This window comes from Chlorocebus sabaeus, chromosome 25 (assembly GCF_047675955.1).
Source record: "Chlorocebus sabaeus isolate Y175 chromosome 25, mChlSab1.0.hap1, whole genome shotgun sequence".
In the NCBI taxonomy this organism is placed as follows: Eukaryota; Metazoa; Chordata; class Mammalia; order Primates; family Cercopithecidae; genus Chlorocebus; species Chlorocebus sabaeus.
The window spans coordinates 58,260,171-58,265,865 of record NC_132928.1 but is presented as its reverse complement, the minus strand read 5'-3'; the positions used below and the strand labels follow the sequence as shown (position 1 = coordinate 58,265,865).

At 43.4% G+C, this 5,695-nt stretch overlaps 1 non-coding gene across 1 annotated transcript; it reads right to left on the bottom strand.

Moving 5' to 3' along the window:
* Nucleotides 1–4,780: 4,780 nt before the first annotated feature.
* On the bottom strand, nt 4,781–4,887 carry LOC119619800 (U6 spliceosomal RNA). Its single transcript, XR_005236256.1, has one exon. It is a non-coding gene; the product is annotated as a U6 spliceosomal RNA (small nuclear RNA).
* Between the last annotated feature and the right edge of the window lie 808 nt (nt 4,888–5,695).

Here is a 5,695-nt window from a genome sequence, read left to right as displayed (position 1 = left end):
ACATATCTCCCTAAGGTTATTATATGCAAATATAATAATATATAATATAACATATTGGACTTTATATTCACTCTAATATTACAGACAATACATCACCTGTTATATTTATTATATTAACAGTGTGCAATATAGTGTGTAGAATATAATGTGTTGTATGATAACATGTAATTATAACATATAGTTATATTGTATAATAATTTATATATGATAATTATTTTAAAATTAAGAGGACTAGGCCGGGTGCGGTGGCTCAAGCCTGTAATCCCAGCACTTTGGGAGGCCAAGATGGGCAGATCACGAGGTCAGAAGATCAAGACCATCCTGGCTAACACGGTGAAACCCCATCTCTACTAAAATTACAAAAAATTAGCCAGGCATGGTGGTGGGTGCCTGTAGTCCCAGCTACTCGGGAGGCTGAGGCAAGAGAATGGCGTGAACCGGGAGGCAGAGCTTGCAGTGAGCCGAGATGGCACCATGGCACTCCAGCCTGGGCAACACAGCAAGACTCCATCTAAAAAAAATAAAAATAAAAATAAAAAAATTAAGTGGACCAAAACTATATCAAGTATCTTTTCCAACCACAATGATATAAAATTAGAAATCAACAACAGGAGGAATTTTGGAAAATTCAAAAATATGTGGAAATTAAACAACATGCTCCTGGACAAACAATGGGTCAAAAAAGAAATCAAAAGGGAAATTTTAAAATAATTTAAGGCAAACAAAAATGGAAAAACAACATACCAAAATGTATGTGATAACAGCAAAAGCAACCGTGAGAAAAAAATTTATAGCAATAATTGTCTACATTGAAAAAGAAGGATCTAAAAGAAAAAGAAAACAACCTAACATTACACCCCAAGGAACTAGAAAAAGAAGAACAAATTAAGCCCAAAGTTAGTAGAAGGAAGTGTTACTGGTGGGTCTTTGCTCTTAGAGCTCCCAACATGGTGGCGGGCCACTCCCAAGATGGTGGCATGCCACTCCCAAGATGGTGACAAGCCTTCTGTTCTCTGACCTGGGGTTCTTGGCCTCACAGATTCCAAGGAATGGAACCTTGGGCCATGCGCTAAGTGTTATAGCTCTATTAGAAGTCATGGGTCACGGAAGAGAACCATGGAACCCAGCAATTAGTGTTCAGCTCGATTAGGATGAACTTGGGCACTTAGCCATGCAGGAATAATGGCAAGCCTCTAACCTGATCAAGAGCAGCAATAGGTGCCTCACTGGATCAGAAGCATAGCAGACACCCTGCCAGATCCTGAGGGGTGGAAGTCAATGGTGGGTCTGTGATGGTGGAGTTTAGCAGTGGTGGACGGCAAGTGAAAGCTCAGCTTGAGCCAGAACAAACACGGACAAGAAGAGTGTGCAGTTGCAAGATTTAATAGAGTGAAAACAGAGCTCCCATACAATAGGAGGGGACCCAAAGGGGCTTGCCCAATCCAGTTCAAATGCCTGGGTTTATATCCTGATCATTGTCCCTCCCACTGTGCTCTCAGGCGATAGATGATTGACTATTGCTTTACCTCCTGCTTTAAGCCTAATTGCTATTTTAGTGAGCTGAGTTACAAGCCCAGTGTTTAAAGGTGGCTGTGGTCACCTTTCCCAGCTAGGCTTAGGAATTCTTAGTTGACCTAGGAAATCCAGCTAGTCCTGTCTCTCAGAAGGGAATAAGATCTGGGCAAAAATAAATGAAATAGAGACTAGAAAAATAATAGAATCAAGAAAACTGAGTTGATTTTGTTAAAAGACAAACAAAATCAACAAACCTTTAGCAAGACTAAAAAAAAGATTCAAATCAAATCAGAAATGAAAGATGAGACATTAGAACTGACACTGTCGAGACACAACGGATTGTTAAGAGACTAATACGAACAATTATATGCCAATAAATTGGATAACCTAGAGGAAATGGATAAAGTCCTGGAAACGTACAACTTCCCCAGATTGAATTATGAAGAAATAGGAAATCTGAATAGATCAATAATGAGTAAAGAGAGTGAATCAGTAATAAAGTCTCCCACCAAAGAAAAGCCTAGGACCTGTTAGCTTCACTGCTGAATTCTACCAGACATTTAAAGAACTAATACCAATCCTTCTCAATCTCTTCCAAAAACCTGAGGAGAAAGGAAGACTTCCAGATACATTTTACAAGGCCAGCATTACCCTGATACCAAAGCCAAACTAAGAAACTACATTAAAAAAAATGACAGGTGCGGTTCTAAGATGGCCACATAGGAACAGCTCAGTCTACAGCTCCCAGTGTGAGCAAAGCAGAAGAAGGGTGATTTCTGCATTTCCAACTGAGGTACCAGGTTCATCTCACTGGGGCTTGTCAGACAGTGGGTGCAGAACAGAACAGTGGGTGCAGTGCACTGAGCAAGAGCCAAAGCAGGGTGAGGTATTGTCTCACCCAGGAAGTGCAAGGGGTCAGGGAATTCCCTTTCCTAGCCAAGCAAAGCAGTGACAGATACACCCGGAAAATTGGGTCATTCCTACCCTAATACTGCACTTTTCCAATGGTCTTAGAAAACGGCACACCAGGAGATTATATCCCGCACTCGACTCAGAGGGTTCCACGCCCACGGAGCCTCACTCATTGCTAGCACAGCAGTCTGAGATTGAACTGCAAGGTGGCAGCTAGGCTGGGGGAGGGGCGCCTGCCATTGCTGAGGCTTGAGTAGGTAAACAAAGCAACCAGGAAGCTCGAACTGGCTGGAGCCCACCACAGCTCAAGGAGGCCTGCCTGCTTCTTTGCAATGGGGGTGAACGTCTTCCTTTAGCTTGGAGAAGTTTGTTATTACCAATTATCTGAAGCCTTCTCTCAACTCGTCAAAGTCATTCTCTGTCCAGCTTTGTTCCGTTGCTGGCGAGGAGCTGCATTCCTTTGGAGGAGAAGAGGCGCTCTGATTTTCAGAATTTTCAGCTTTTCTGCTCTGGTTTCTCCCCATCTTTGTGATTTTATCTACCTTTGGTCTTTGAAGACAGTGATGTACAGATGGGGTTTTGGTGTGGATGTCCTTTCTGGTTGTTAGTTTTCCTTCTAACAGTCAGGACCCTCAGCTGCAGGTCTGTTGGAGTTTGCTGGAGGTCCACTCCAGACCCTGTTTGCCAGGGTATCACCAGCGGAGGCTACAGAACAGTAAATATTGCAGAACAGCAAATGTTGCTGCCTGATCCTTCCTCTGGAAGTTTCATCTCAGAGAGGCACCCAGCTGTATGAGGTGTCAGTCGGCCCCTCTAGGATGTGTCTCCCTTTTAGGCTACTTGGGGTCAGGGACCCACTTGAGGAGGCAGTCTGTCCATTCTCAGATCTCAAACACCATGCTGGGAGAACCACTACTCTCTCTCAGATCTCAAACTCCATGCTGGGAGAACCACTACTCTCTTCAAAGCTGTCAGACAGAGACGTTTAAGTCTGCTGAAGTTTCTGCTGTCTTTTGTTCAGCTATGCTCTGCCCCCAGAGGTGGAGTCTACAGAGGCAAGCAGGCCTCCTTGAGCTTCAGTGGGCTCCACCCAGTTCGAGCTTCCCAGCGACTTTGTTTACCTACTCAAGCCTCAGCAATGGTGGACACCCCTCCCCCAGCCTCACTGCCGCCTTGCAGTTCGATCTCAGACTGCTGTGCTAGCAGTGAGTGAGGCTCCGTGGGAGTGGGACTGTCCAAGCCAGTCCCACTGGTTACACTAGGATGTAACCTCCTAGTGTGCCATTTGCTAAGACCATTGGAAAAGCACAGTATTAGGGCAGGAGTGTCCCGATTTTCCAGGTACTGTCTATCATGGCTTCTCTTTGTTAGGAAAGGGAATTCCCTGACCCCTTGTGCTTCCCGGGTGAGGCGATACCCCGCTCTGCTCCGTGGGCTGCACCCACTGTCCAACAAGCCCCAGTGAGATGAAGCCAGTACCTCAGTTGCAAATGCAGAAATCACCCATCTTGTGCGTTGCTCACACTTGGGGCTGTAGACTGGAGCTGTTCCTATTCAGCCATCTTGGGACCTCCCTGTTTCTTGTTTTGTTTTGGAAAGATATGGTCTCACTCTGTCACCCAGGCTGTAGTGCAGTGGCATGACTGTGGCTTATGGCACCCTTGAACTCCTGGGCTCAAGCAATCCTCCCATCTCAGCCTCCTGAGTAGCTGGAACTACAGGCAGGCACCACCACATCAGGCTAGTTTTTTCAAAATTTTTTGTAAAAACAGGGTCTCACTATGTTGCCCAGATTGGTCTCAAATGTGTGGACTAAAGTGATCCTCCTTCTTTGGCCTTCCAGTGTGCTGGGATTAAAAAAATCAAACTCATGGAAACAGGGAGTAGAGTGGTAGCATCAACAAAAAGAGTTGAGCTCTGTAAAACATTTGAAGACATTTATTCTAAGCCAAATTTGAGTGACTAATGGTCTGTGACAGTACCAGGAGATCCTGAGAACACATGCCCAAGGTGGTAGGGCTACAGCTTGGTTTTATACATTTTAGGGAGACGTGGAACATCAATCAATGCATGTAAGATGTACATTGCTTCAGTCTGGAAAGGCAGGACAACTAGAAGGAGGTGGGGGGCTTCCAGATCACACACAGATTCAAAGATTTTCTTATTGGCAGTTGGTTGAAAGAGTTATTATCTAAAGACCTGGAACCAATAGAAAGAAATGTCTGGGTTATGATAAGTGTTTGTAGAGACCAAGATTTTAATCATGCAGATGAAGCCTCCAGGTAGCAGGCTTCAGAGAGAATAGATTGTAAATGTTTCTTATCAGACTTAAAGACTCTGTTCTGTCAGTCTTTTTTTAATGAAATGCTTCATGAATTTGCATGTCATCTTTGCACAGGGGCCATGCTAATCTTCTCTGTATCATTCCAAGTGTACTATATGTGCTGCCAATGCAAGCACTATTTTATCAGTCTTAAGGGCTCTGTATTGATCTAATGCTGGTCAGCTGTACCTGAATTCCAGAAGGGAGGAGGGCATAATGAGGTATGCCTGATCCCCACTCCCCATTATGGCCTGAACTAGTTTTTCAGGATAACTTTGGAATGCCCTGGGCAAAGGGGAGGACCCATCAGTCAGCTAGAGGGTTTAGAATTTTATTTTTGGTATGCAGTGTTTACCAGGGCTGGGAATGGAGGTGACTGGGGAGGAGGAGGAAATGGGTAGATGTTGGTCAAAAGATACAAAGTTGATGTTAGGAGTAATAAGTTATGGAGATCTATTGTGCAACATGATAACTATAATTAATAATAAGGTAGAGTATATTTGAAAATTGCTACTAGAGAGTAGATTTTAAATGTTATCTTCACACATTTAAGTATGTGAGATGATGAATATGTCAATTCGCTTGATTTAATCATTCCACAATGTTTTCATATATCAAAACATCACATTGTACACCATAAACATATACAATTTGTTATTCGTCAATTAGAAAATGAATTACCAGCCTGGGCAAATAAGCAAGACCCTGTCTCTACAAAAATAAAATAAAATAAAATAATTATCCAGGCATGGTGGCATGTACCTGTAGTTTCAGCTACTCAGGAGGCTGATGCAGGAGGATCCCTTGAGCTCAGGCATTCAAGGCTGCAGTGAGTTATGACCCTGCCGCTGCATAACAACCTGGACAACAGACCAAGACATTGCTTCTAAAAATAAAAAATAATAATAATTAATCAACTTTAGAAAAGAAACAAATAAAAACAAG